The sequence below is a fragment of the Sorex fumeus genome, unplaced genomic scaffold, assembly GCF_029834395.1.
Source record: "Sorex fumeus unplaced genomic scaffold, SorFum_2.1 ptg000047l, whole genome shotgun sequence".
Classification (NCBI taxonomy): Eukaryota; Metazoa; Chordata; class Mammalia; order Eulipotyphla; family Soricidae; genus Sorex; species Sorex fumeus.
The window spans coordinates 51,479,077-51,491,539 of record NW_026606104.1 but is presented as its reverse complement, the minus strand read 5'-3'; the positions used below and the strand labels follow the sequence as shown (position 1 = coordinate 51,491,539).

The following is a 12,463-nucleotide window of genomic DNA, read 5'->3' as shown; positions in this document are numbered from 1 at the left end:
GCGGGGGCTGGCGCGAGCCGGGGCGCCGGGGCGCGCGGGGCGCGGGCCGCCGGGGGAGGTGGGCGCTGCCGGCCGCCCCCCCCCCCAACCCCCCGGGACGGCTCCGGCGCTTCGGCGCGACCCGGGTTTCCCCCCGGACGCCGCCTCTGCCGCTCCACGCTTCCCCGCGGATCCCGGGAGTAACTTGAAAGTTAGAATGAGTCCCCCGGGAGGGCCCGCCGGGGCGTCCTCCGGAGTCGCCGGCCCCGCGGCCCCGGGGGCGCGCAGGTGCGGGCCGGGCCGCCGGCTGGGCAGCGCCGCGCTCGGCCCGCCCGGCCCCGGGGAGCCCTTCCTGCCGGGCCCGGCCGCTCACCTGCCCCGCCGGGCGCAGGCCACGCGGCCCCCCCACCCCCTTCCAGCGGCCCGAGCCCCGGGTGCCCGGCCGAGGCGTTCGCGGGCCGGCCCCAACCCCCGAGGGCCCGTGCCCCTTTGTTGGCTTGGGAGGGAAGAGATGACAGCCACCCTCGGTGGCAGCAGAGACTTTGCTCTGCTTTCAGTCGGAGGAGGAAACCGGTCGGCTTTGCTGGTTCGAAAGCGGTGGGAAGAGGGTAGTCATCCTGGGCTGGGCTCCTTTCCCTCTGGCTCAGTTTTGCCCGAGATAAGGAAGGGCAGAAGACGGCTTTGTCAAGCCCAAAACATCCTTGTTTGTCAACAGTGCTGGTGCAGTTCCTTAGTGGCCCTGCTGGGCCAGTTTGTCGGTTAGATCGCAGACAGGGTCAGGAGGTAGTCCTCGTTCATTCATTCATTCATTCATTCGCGGGCCACACGAGGACAGCAGAGTTCTTAATGCGCGATGCGAGGACTGTGATTCTGGGTGTGAGAGCTGGGCGGTGGAGCCAGACTTTCCCAGTTTCAGTTCTGGCTCCGCAGCTCTCTAGCAGTGTGACCTTGGGCTCTTCGAACCTGGCTGTGCCTCAGTTTTCTCATCTCTGAAACGGGTTGAGAGATACGGACAGAAGTTTTAAGAAAGTCAAAAGTGTGGGGAACATCTAGAGCATATCTGACACAGTACATTTTCAGTAAAGGTTATTCTTGCTTCAAGAAGCTCATGACCTGACCTGTAAACATTGAAGCTCCTAAAAGCTAGTAAGAAGCCAGAGAAATGGGAGGACATGCTGGGTGCATGCTATGCCTACAGGAGGCAGGGATTTGAGTCCTGGCCTTGCATGGTCCCCTGATGGCTGCCCGCTGTGACCGCTGAGCAATGAGTGGAAGTAACCCCCAAACATCACCAGGGGGGGATGCAATAGCCAGAAAATAAAATAACAGAAAGGTCACAACAGCAAGAGTGGGGTGCCAGGAGGCCGATGAAGAAAGCTGCTTCTCTGATTTGGGGAAGGGTCCTGGGAAGGCTGGACACCAAGTGATCCTAGAGAGACTTCTAGAAGGGTGGGGCTGCCTGACCAGCTGAGAGTGAAGGAGCAGGTACCCTGCTTTAGAGAGAGACCAGAACACTTGTGTTTATTCCAGAATAAACTCGTTGTTCACTGTGGTGCCAAAGGAGGCAGTCTGGATGGATGAGGAGATGCTCCTCAAAATCCCAAACAGTTTGGGATTTTGTGGCCAGGGCAGCATGAAACTAGGAAAAAGGCGTTTGTTTTGTTCTTTATGTTTTTGGGCCGCACCCAGTGATGTTCAGGGCTTACGTTCAGGTTCTTCACTCAGGGATCACTCCTGGTAGTGCACGGGGGACCATATGGGATGCCGGAGACCTAATCCAGGAGACCTAATCCGGGTCAGCCTCATTCAAAGGCAAGTGTCCTACCTGCTGTCCTATTGCTCCAGCCTCCAGGAACAAGGTTTTAAGCAGAACAGTGACCCATTTGAATCTATGTTTTGGACTTGGTTCCCTGGAGTCCCAGCAGAGGGCAAGGACTAGCGATCCCTTCAGAGGGAGAAGAGCCGGTGCCTGGTGGGACTGTTGGTGAGGAAGCTCTTGCAGACCGTGGCTGGCTCCCCGGTCTCCTCTGCCCAGCGCTGCAGTCTCCAGGACAGGTAGGGAGGAGAGCTGCCCTACCAAGGGGGTAGTTTGGGGGTAGGATGAGGCATGGGACCTTTGCTGTCCTGTTCGTTTGGGTTGCTTTTGGGAAGACAGAAGGTTGTAGTGGTTACAGTCGTCTTAGGCTGTGCTGTCACAGATCTCATCGCAGCCTTCCTGTCACTCGAGGCTACTTACTCTCTCCTTGCTCAGCTGTTTCATCTCTAAAACGGGGACAGGCCAAGCCCCTCCCTGCAAGGGCATTTATGAAGATGAAGTAAGATGTTGCAGGTCGAAGGCTTGGCACACGGTCAGAAACGCTCGGTACAGGCTGCAGGAGAGAAGACCCAAGAATTAGCTGAAGCAATTGGTGGCAGCTCTGACAGCCCCACTGAGCTTTCAGAAATTCCCAGAGAATCACAGGATCACAGAGCTGTATTGTAGTCTCTCTGAAGAGGCGATCTGGGGGGGAGCTCACCCCGTCTGTCTGTCGGGGTGCCGTGCTGGTGATTCAGCTCAGCTGTCTCAAAGAACCATTTAAAAAAAAAAAAGAAGTAGGACTCCTGAGGGAAAGAAGTGGATTTTCCTGTGTGCATGGGAGGAAAAGGATTCCAAGTTTCTTGCGTGGGTGTCCCTGTGAGACACCCTGTCGGAATGGTAATCAGTGGCCTCAGCGAGGAGTGCGCCCACTTGTGTATGGCGGCTCCTGTCCCCTGCTGGCACGCTGAGGGGTGCATCATTCCCGGCACACCAGAGGATGGAGGAGCAGGTCCCGGCCCCACTGGAGTGGGGATGGGCAGGAACTTCAAGGCAGGAGCGCATGCCCAGGAGTGGGTGCTGCGAGGGGAGAACTATGAAGAGTTCTTAGAACTCAGACTGGTTTTCTGAGGGTTCACAAACTGCCCCAGACTGGAGAGCAGCATGGCTCAGGCCTGGATAGTGGCTGATGGGTTTAGCGGACGTAGGAGCCCCTGGGTGCCAAATGGACTGGGGAGGAAGCAAGTCTGGAGGCCCGAGAGAGAGCTGTTGCGTTCATCACTCAGAGCTGCTGAGGCTCTGGATCAGGCCAGCGGCAGTTTGGTGGAATCAGTGAGAGCTGTTTGGGGAGAATAAACTGCACCGTGGAAGCATTTGGCACCTTTTTTTTTCCCCCCCGGTCAGTGCCAGGAATCAAACACAGTGCCTCACTCATGTAAGGCAAGTGCTCTGCCTCGTCCCTGTCCCTGCCCCTGCATTCTATGAGAATTTGGAAGTGAGGGTTAAGGGTTAAGAGAGAAACAGTAGTAGCAGGTGAACCTGAGAAATGCCATGACTAACAGCACAGAGGAGAGATGACTCTGGAGAGGATGCTCTGTTCAGGTACCCCTGAGCGCATGCTCACAAGGAAAGGGTTGGGTGCCAGGTGTGATGGCACCTGCCCCCTTTGGCCAGGCTTCGCTCTGGTTTGCCTGGGAGAAAGGCAGCTCCCCACCTTCACTGTTCTTTCTCCGCCCACATTTGACCCACAGTGAGCTTTGCAATTCTCGAGACGCTCATTTGACTTAATCTGCCGAAGTCCTAGATCTTCAGCCATCCAATGGCCCTAGAGAAAGGCTTTCTGGGGGCGCTGGAGAGGCAGTACCAGGTAAGGCCTGCCTTGCACACAACCAACTCAGGTCCCATCCTGGGCTCCTCATATGGTCCCCTGAGCCCTGCCAGGAGAATTCCTGAGCACAGAGCCAGGAGTGAGCCTAAAAAGAAAACAAAGCCCCCCCCCCCAAAAGAAAAGAGAGAGAGAGAGAGAAAGTCTTTCTGTCTGTGTCTCCCCACACTGACTCAGCAGGGGACAGCAGGAGATCCTGGGGACAGAGGTCCTGCCCAGTGTCCCTGCAGATCTTCGAGAGAGGTTTTGGGATTTGGTTCTGAGAAACGTCCCTGGAGGCCACAGAGGGCTAGCTGGGAACTAGCGAAGGTGAGAGGCAGCTGCCTTAGTCCCCTTATCTCCCCCCACCCCCAGCCCTGTGGGAGGGCAGAGCAGAGCCAGACGCGAATCTGATTGGGTGGCGGGGAGGGGTGTGCTGGTGGGCGGGGCTTCCGAGTAGCCCTTTGGAATTGGAGAGGTTGGTAGCGCTTTGGCCAAGCGTTTGTGGTGCAAAGAAGGTAAGATGAGAAAGTGCACAGTGAAACCTGAGCATTTCTCCCTCCTCCCTGCTCAGGTGAGACTGCACAGCAAGCGGGTGCTTCCTCTCAGCATCTGGAATGAGGTCCAGGAAAGGGCAGGGTGGTCTGGCCTGCTTTGTCGCTCAGACATTTCCCATTGATTTAGGCACTTTGGGATCATTTTGGGTACTATTGTGGCCTGTCATAGGTGGCGCTTACCTGATAAGCTCCCTGCTGGTGAACTTGGATTAATCTCTGTCATCTGCTCTCTGCACAGTGCTGGGGTGTCTGCTGGCCTCTGTGTGATTTTCCTTACCTAGGTAGCTGCAGGAGACCTGCAGAAGGAGGTGCTGCCTGAAATCTTTCATTTTAGTTACTGGTTTAAAATTTTGTCTTGGCACTCTTGAATTAATTGATTTTTTTGTTGTTGTTCTGGAGATCATGTCTGGGGCCTCTTAGATGTGAGGCAAGTGCTCTACTGCTGAGCCACATCCCTAGTTTGGGGTGTGTGTGTGTGTGTGCGTGTGTGAGTGTGTTGGAGGCTGTGGACTACTATTCGCAGCCAGCCGGACCAGTGGTTTAGTGCAAGGGCCTAGAATGTGGTGGTGCTTGGGTCCTGCAGTGCCAGGAACCCTATGGGCCACCTTGGCATTGCTTGAGACCTCCAGGGCTACACCAGCGTGCTTGGAGGAACAGCCCGCAGTCACTCATCCTAAGCAGTGCTTTAAACCTACCCTCTGTCGCTGGGTCCTAGGCCTCCCTTTAGTAAACTAGAGGGGCCTGCTATTCCCCAGCAAAGGTACTCTTCCGGTTGAGGTCCTCCCTTCTTGAGAGGACACTGTGACCGTTTCCCTGTAGGGGGCCCAGCTCGTGACAGCCACCTTCTCTGGCTGGTGGCATCTGTCCTGGGCTGAGTGCAGGCCCCCAACAGTTTACCCAGCACAGCAGAGTCTGAGCTCTTGAGTTAAAAAAACACCAGCGTTGAGGAAAGACTGAAGGTGGCAAAGCTAAGAAGGGCGCTTGACATTCAGAGCTGTTTGCAGCCCCCACCTCCTCAGCAAGAGGGTCTTTAATGAGTCTGTGACTTGATGGTCCAGAATGAAGAGAAAGTAGCCTGGACTCAGTGTGGTGGTGGGAACTGGCAGACGCAGACGGGAGTGCCCATCATTTTTTTTTTTCTTTTTTGGTCACACCTGGCGATGCACAGGGGTTACTCCTGGCTCTGCACTCAAGATTCACTCCTGGCAGTGCTCAGGGGACCATATGGGATGCTGGGAATCGAACCCGGGTCGGCCGCATGTAAGGCAAACGCCCTACCCGCTGTGCTATCTCTCCAGCCCCGTGCCCATCATTTTTGCCTGTGGGTTTGGACAGAGCTGGAGAAGTGATAAGGGGATAGCAGGTCCTCCTGGGAAGAAGGTTGGTTCAGCCTCTCGGGAAGCATTGGGAGCTGGCAAAGTTCAGAGTTCTGTGGGACTTTGCAGTTCCGGAGAGCCAGGTTCCCAGGGTCCTGCTGCTTATTGGTATGAATGTGGGACTTGGTTCGGTTTTTCTTTTTTTTCTTGGGGGTGGGAAGCACATCTGGTAATGCTCAGAGGCTACTCCCGGCTTGGTGCATGAGGGCTGCTCCTAGCAGTGCTCAGGGGACCATGTGGTATTGGGGACTGAGCCCGGGGCTCCTGCAGGCAAAGCACATGGTCCATTTGAGTCATCTCCTCTTGGCTTGGTGGTTGAGTTCTCAGGGATACTCTCCTCTTCTAAGGTGGTCCCTTCAGAAGGAACATGAAGGAAAGTAGCTTAAAAAGGAAGAGTCCCCATCCAGAGCAATGTAGTGGATAGGGCTCTTTGCTTGCCCTCCCGGTATCCCATATGGTCCCCCCCAACCTATCAGGAGTGATCTCTGAATACAGACCTAGCAGTAAGCCCTGAGTACTGCTAGGTGTGGCCCCCAAATTAAACCAGAACGAAACAGGAGTACCCAGAACTAGAGGGACAGCTCTGAGGGCTGGAGCTCCTGAGTTTAATGCCCGCTACTGCGTGGCCCCAGAGCTCCCCTGAGCCCAGGCTGCTCTGCTTTCGCCTGGCCTTAGCATCAAACTGTCAGGCCCACAGGAGTGAGCATCACTGGGGAGCCTCCCTGCCGCCCCCAAAGAGAGATCACCACCTCTAGGTCCTTTCCCATATCTCAGGAGCCGTCACAGTCAGGGGAGTAGGGGCCGCCTGTGCCCGGGAGCACCAGGTGGCGGATGAGGTCACCCACGCCTGTCACGCGGGCGGTGGTGCAGCATCGGGTCCCAGCCCACACTGACGTGACTCCAAGCTCCTGCCCTCATGGTATCTTGGACTCGCAGAGTTGTAGAGCTGGAAGGGACAGTGACAGAGCCACAGTCTTCTCTTCTGCCAGAGAATGGAAGTTGCCTGGACAAGTCCCTCCCCACTTGCCCCTTAGGGAGGGGGTAAGGAGACTCAGCCATGTCACCCAGCAGGGAAGGGCCTGGGCTCGCCTCAGACCTGGCTTCGGAACCCAGTTCTGCCACTTGGAGCTGAGGGATGCCACACGTCACCGCCTCTCTTCGACCTTAGCCTCCTCCCTAAAGTGGAGGGAGGCATGAGGGTTAGATGGAGCTGTGTTGTGGCAGGGGGTAGCACCGGTGAGGCCCACGTGCCCTTAGCCAATGGGTCTCAGTGACTCCACGAGGCCTCCCAAGGAGCCAGGCTTCGGGTCTCCTCTTGGAAAGGTTGGTGCCCTCCAGGGGGTCAGGGGTGCTCCTTACCGTAGGGCACACCCCACGTGTCCTGGGAGAGCTGAGAAAGGACAGGAATGTGGTGTGTCTCCCACACCCCGCATCACACTCAGGCCCAGGGTGCAGGGCGCCTGTCTGAGGGGTCCGCCACACTAACCACCCGAGTCTGCTTTGTTCCAGTGGGTTCAGAGATTTTTGTTATTACTGGGTTTGGGGCCATACCTGGTATCGCTCTGAGCTTTCTAACTGCTCAGGGACCACTTCTGCTCAGGGGCTTATGTGGTACCAGGAATCAAACCCAAGTTGGCTGTGTAAGAAATCATCTTAACCCCTATGCTATCTTTTCAGCCCCTCAGGCTCAGACTTTTTTAGATCTTTTGGGGGCTACACTGGCAATGCTCAGGGCTTACTCCTGGGTATGTGCTCACAGATCACTCCTAGCAGAACTCAGAGAACCATATGGGGTGCTGGGGATCAAACCTGGGTCAGCTGCATGCAAGGCAATATCCATTGGACTCTCCTGGAACCCCCAATTTAAAAAAAAAACTATCAAACTATGCGCTGGAGCGATAGCACAGCGGTTGGGCGTTTGCCTTGCACGCAGCCAACATGGCCGACCCGAGTTCAATTCCTTCGCCCCTCTCGGGGAGCCCGGCAAGCTACCGAGAGTATCTCGCCCGCACGGCAGAGCCCGGCAAGCTCCCCGTGACGTATTCGATATGCCAGACACAGTAACAACAAAGTCTCCAAGGGAGACGTTACTGGGCCCGCTCGAGCAAATTGATGATCAGCGGGAGGGCCTTTACCTTTACCTTTACCTTTACCTTTATCAAAGTCCCTGACTTATTTAGCATACCACCCCCTTTTTGGGAAAAAAATTACTTAGTATCCCCTGGAAATGTACCTTTCTTAAGCAAACAGAAGAGTGCACCCCCTTCCCTGAGTCGTACTTGAGGCTGCTACCACGTACCCCTAAACCTGGATCATTCCAACAACCCTGGGTGACAGTATCACTTGTGTAGATGAGAGTCAGGGCTTGCTTAGCTGCTTAAATGGGTCATGATCCATACGGGCTTTCCCAGCTGATTGCTGGGGCCATGAACATTTTAGTAACCATTAAAGGTTTCTGAAGGTCCAGTGGCCTGAAGCTTAACTCAGAATCACCCACGCTGTGGGTCTAAAGTGTTTGTGGCAGCGCCTGCCTGTGTTGCATTGCTTGGGGGAAGGGGTGGGTGGGAAAGGGTCAGGAAGCCTGCTCCAGAGCCCGTTCTCTCTCTCTCCCCTGTTGGGGTGGAGCGTGCTCCGGTTCCTGTGGTTCGGCCAGTGTTTGGGGGGCACTGCTCAGGTAACATCGGTGAGCATACTCCTCTTTGTTAGGTGTGGCTGAAGACAACTAACTGTGTGTCATCTTGGAGTGCTTTGGTCCACAGTGGACCCAGCCCTGGAGCTGGGGGGTGTGGGGGGTCTGTACCCTCCACTCCGTGACATTCAAGAGTTACAGAAGCCTGACAACGTGCTTCCCAGCGCATCCATATTGTCAAGGCTGAGGGATGGTGGGGCCTGTGGCCCACATCTCACTCTCCCTGGGCAGCTGTGGGTTCACACGGTTTCTGTGCACCTGCGGGGCCTGTGCAGGGCCTTCTCAGGTGGGTAGGCCCTGGTCCTGAGCCTGGGCGCTCCCCCTCTTCACAGACCCAAGCAAGCAGTGTGTGAGGGCAAGCAGACCGGGTGGCCAGTGACTCGGGGGCATGCGTTCAGCCATCCCAGTGCCAGCAAGAGGACTGTGACGTCAGACCCTACCGGCCCCTTCTGGACTTGGCCCTCTGCGCCACCGCAGCCAGCAGCGCGGAGGCTCAACTGTATTGTTCATTGTTGCGAAATTGACTTAAATTTTTGCTCCAGGCAGTTAAGGAAAGGCAGGTTGCTGGCCCTAGTCCAAGCTGCTTTTCTCACAGGATGATTGTAATGATTTTTTGCTATTAAAAATGGTATAAAGAGAGAATCGCAGGCCCCTGGGCCTGGCGCAGGCTTTCCCGTCTGTCGCTCTGAAGGCTGGAGTGAAGGGGAAAGACTGAACGTTGGTCTGGTGTGTTCCCCCTCCCCCCGCCCCACTGTGGCTCCCCCTGGCTGTCCCCAGGGAACCCTGAGGGGCTGGCACTGTCCTCTCCGGAGGTGAGGTGACTGCAGGGCATGGCAGCACGAGTCCAGGTCACACGGTGAACACAAAGGGGCTCTCAGACTCGCCCAATCTGGGCCACGCTGGGTGGCCGGAGCCTGCATTCCTCAGGGGATCCTGCACAGGAGCCGGCGGCCTTAATCCTGGGCTCAGGCCAGGGGCCCCCAGTGGCACCCTCGTTTCTAAGCCAAGAGTGTCAGAGCAGGCTGGCATGAGTCCCGGCCATCCCCCTCTACATGGCTGTGCGCCCCCCACCCCTGTGACAGTGACTCCCAAGCCTTGTGCTCAGCTGAGTCCCAGTGTGAGAGGGCTGGGTGCCACACCCCAAGGAAGAGCTCAGGCACCGGCCCCTTCCGCCTCCAACACCCACACACGGTGACGGAGTTTCTGTTGTCACATCAGCTGCTTCTGGAGGCTCTTGGGAGGGTGAGCTAGTGGCAGGCTGGCAAGCGGCTATGGATGAACCCCTGCCCTCCCTCAGTGGGGCTGAGGCGTGGCCTCGGGGACAGTCTCAGGGCAGGGCCTGAAGGCACCTCTGTTCCCATAGTCCCCTCGTGTGGGAATCTTGCCTCCTGGAGGGGGCGAGAGCTAGTCCCCCATCCTGGGAGCAGCAGATTTGGGCCCCTGCTAGCCTCCCCGGACTGCACTCAGTCCAGTGTAGTTCGGTGGAGGAGCCCCGAGACCCAGACCTGGTGCGGATGTTGAGGGGAGCAGCCCTGTTCTCAGCGTCCCGCCCACTTCCACAGGACTGAGTCACTTCCTCTCTGGCTGCCACAGGTACCCTCCCCCCATGGCTCAGAGCAGGGCACCCTCCCCATGGCTCAGAGCACTGCTGGAGGCACCCTCCCAAGGCTGAGAGCAGGGCACCCTCCCCATGGCTCTGAGTACTGCTGGAGGCACCCCTGCCATGCATCCTGGAAGGGCTGGGGTCGTTGGGTGCCGAGGTGGCCAGGTGCTGTGCGGTGTTGGAGAATGACAGCTGACTTGTGCTGTGGGCCCTCTGTGGGCCCCTGGGAGGGTCAGCACAGCCAGACAGCGCTGCCCTCACCCTGGCTGAAAGTGGGGCAGGGCTGTGTGTGGAGGTGTGATCCACCCTTCTGTCCCCAGTGCCATCCTGGGCACGATGCACACAGCTCCTAGTGGCTTCTGGGGAGGTGACTCAGTGATGGGGTCACTGTCACCCACACTCCGGGGTGACTGGGGGACACCCCCCAATCAGGCAGCGAGCAGCACAGGCGTCTCCCCCAGCCCAGCCCACATGTTAGCGGAATGGGAAGACTAAGAGGGAGCACTTTAGCTTGGAGTGGGGCGGCACCAGCCATGGGTCACAACTGAGCCTTCTGGCATCCCTCTTTTACAGATGGGGAAACTGAGGCCCAGGTAGGGTAGGTGACTCTCAGAGGGTCAGTGACTGGCTCAGGGTCACAGGTAGCTAGTGACTGAAGCTGAACTTTAAACCCACATGACATGACCTCCAGCCCACTCACTTTCCCACAGGCAGTGGGTCCTGGTCTGAAATGCTTGGTGCCACGGAATTGGATTGTTCTGCTCCTCTGGGAGGTTCTGTGGAGACTAGCCTGAGGGGAGCTGGTGGCAGCTCACAGAGTTCTTGGTCAGGGGGACACTGCGTGCGGGCGTGTGTGTGTGCGTGTGTGTGTGTGTGTGTTGGCGGGGGGGGGGCACTGCTTGTTGTCTGGAGTTGGGGGAGGGGATGTCTCAGTACTCCAGCCTTCGGTGCTCCTGCGCGGGTCTGGCGAAGCCTGCCATGCTGATTTTTCAGGGATCCGTCTGGCCTGTCCTGTCCTCACTCTCTCACTCTGGGCCTGGCCGCCCGCTGTTTCCAGGAGAATGGTCGCGAGGAGGAGGTATTGGAGCTGTCCCCTCTGGGCTGGGCATCCCCAGAGCACAGCTGGCCTCAGAGAGGAGCTGCTGAACAGTGTGACTCTCAGGCAGTCTGGCTACAGATCTGGGCAGTCTGCACACACTAACTCCTTCGACCACTAACCAGGCCACTTTCGGTGGGAGTCTCAGTGTGTAGTCTCACTGGAATGGGGGTGGGGGCTAGTTCTGACTCTGTGCCCAGGGTGCTTGGGGTGTTTGGGGACCATGTGAGGCCAGATTGACCCCAGGCCTGTCAGCAGTTACCTGCAGCAGTGGCAGCTCTTTTGGCGGGAGAAGGCCACACCAGTGGTGCTCCTGGCTTGCTCCTGGCTCTGCACTCAAAGGTCACTCCTAGCAGTGCTGGGGGCCGCCTGGTATGCCGGGGATCGAGCACAGGTCTGCCGCGTGCCAGTGAGTTGCCCTCCCTGCTGTACCGTCACTTTGGCCCCATGACACTCTGGCCCTGCGTCACCCCTTCCTCCTGGGCGCCCCTCTCTCACAAGTGCTCTGTGTTTTCGCCAGTCTGTGTTAGTAGTTTGCCAGCCCCTGGGTGGGGTGCAGGGAAGCAGTAGTGAATCGGGGTTGCTTGCTCGTGGGGGACCATCGGCTAGGAAAGCCGGACAGTTAAACCCGGGGTCCTCACACGGACTGCAGGACAGCGGCTCCCGGGTGCCTGAGAGCTGGGGGAGAGGCCAGGCCTCCGGGAGGGCGCCACTCCAGGTGCTCGTGGGCAGGGCTGGATTCAGGGGACACATAGGACCATGCAGTCAGGAGGACATACTGGATCTGGCCAGGCTGACTGGGCATTGGGGAGACCTCAGCAGCAGAGGTGACCGAGACCCTGAGCGGCAGAGAAAGGGCAGTGGGCTGGGCTTGGAGGGCGCTGAGCCCTTTCCTTGGCGCCCTGCCCTTCACCTGTGCTTTGGAGCCGCCTCCACGGTGCTCTGCAAAATGTTGCCACCAGGTGGCAGACCTGGCGATTGCATGCAGGCCTCATTTTCCCTTAGCTGGTCAGCGCAGGGTGGAGGCCTGCAGGGACGCCGAGACTGAACTGCTCTGGCCAGGCCAGCCCGGCTCACAGGCCTGAGGTTGCAGTCCCACCTCTGGGGGCCGTGTCCCCAGGAGCCGGGCCCTGGGAGCTCTTCCTGCAGGTCTCCTGATCCTGCCGACACCCCAGTGAGTGGGGACGCTGTGCCCCACCATGCTCTCACCTTGCCAGCTCTCCTGGCTGGCACGTGTCGGGAAGCTGCTGCGGTTGCAGCACTGCTGCTCTTGTCTGTGTGCTTGGTTTGGGGGCCACACCTGCAGTGCGCAGGCCTCTCTCCTGATTCTGTGCTCAGGGATCGCTCCTAGAGGGCTCAGGGGACCAGCATGTGGTGCCAGGGATGTAGTCCCTGTAAGCCGAGTGCAGAGCAAGAGCCCTACCCACTGTTCTCTCTCTCCAGCCCCGAGGTTTCCTTTTGTTTGGGTTTAATTTTAGAGCCATACCTGGCAACAGGCCAGGGC

General features: G+C 57.9%; 2 protein-coding genes across 2 annotated transcripts in view; both read left to right on the top strand.

Annotated features, from left to right (window-relative positions):
* OSCP1 (organic solute carrier partner 1) overlaps window positions 1-12,463 on the top strand; it is a 188,884-nt gene that overhangs the window by 48,873 nt on the left and 127,548 nt on the right. The window lies entirely within an intron of this gene.
* The window catches only part of STK40 (serine/threonine kinase 40), a 34,743-nt gene that overhangs the window by 379 nt on the left and 21,901 nt on the right, over window positions 1-12,463 (top strand). The window lies entirely within an intron of this gene.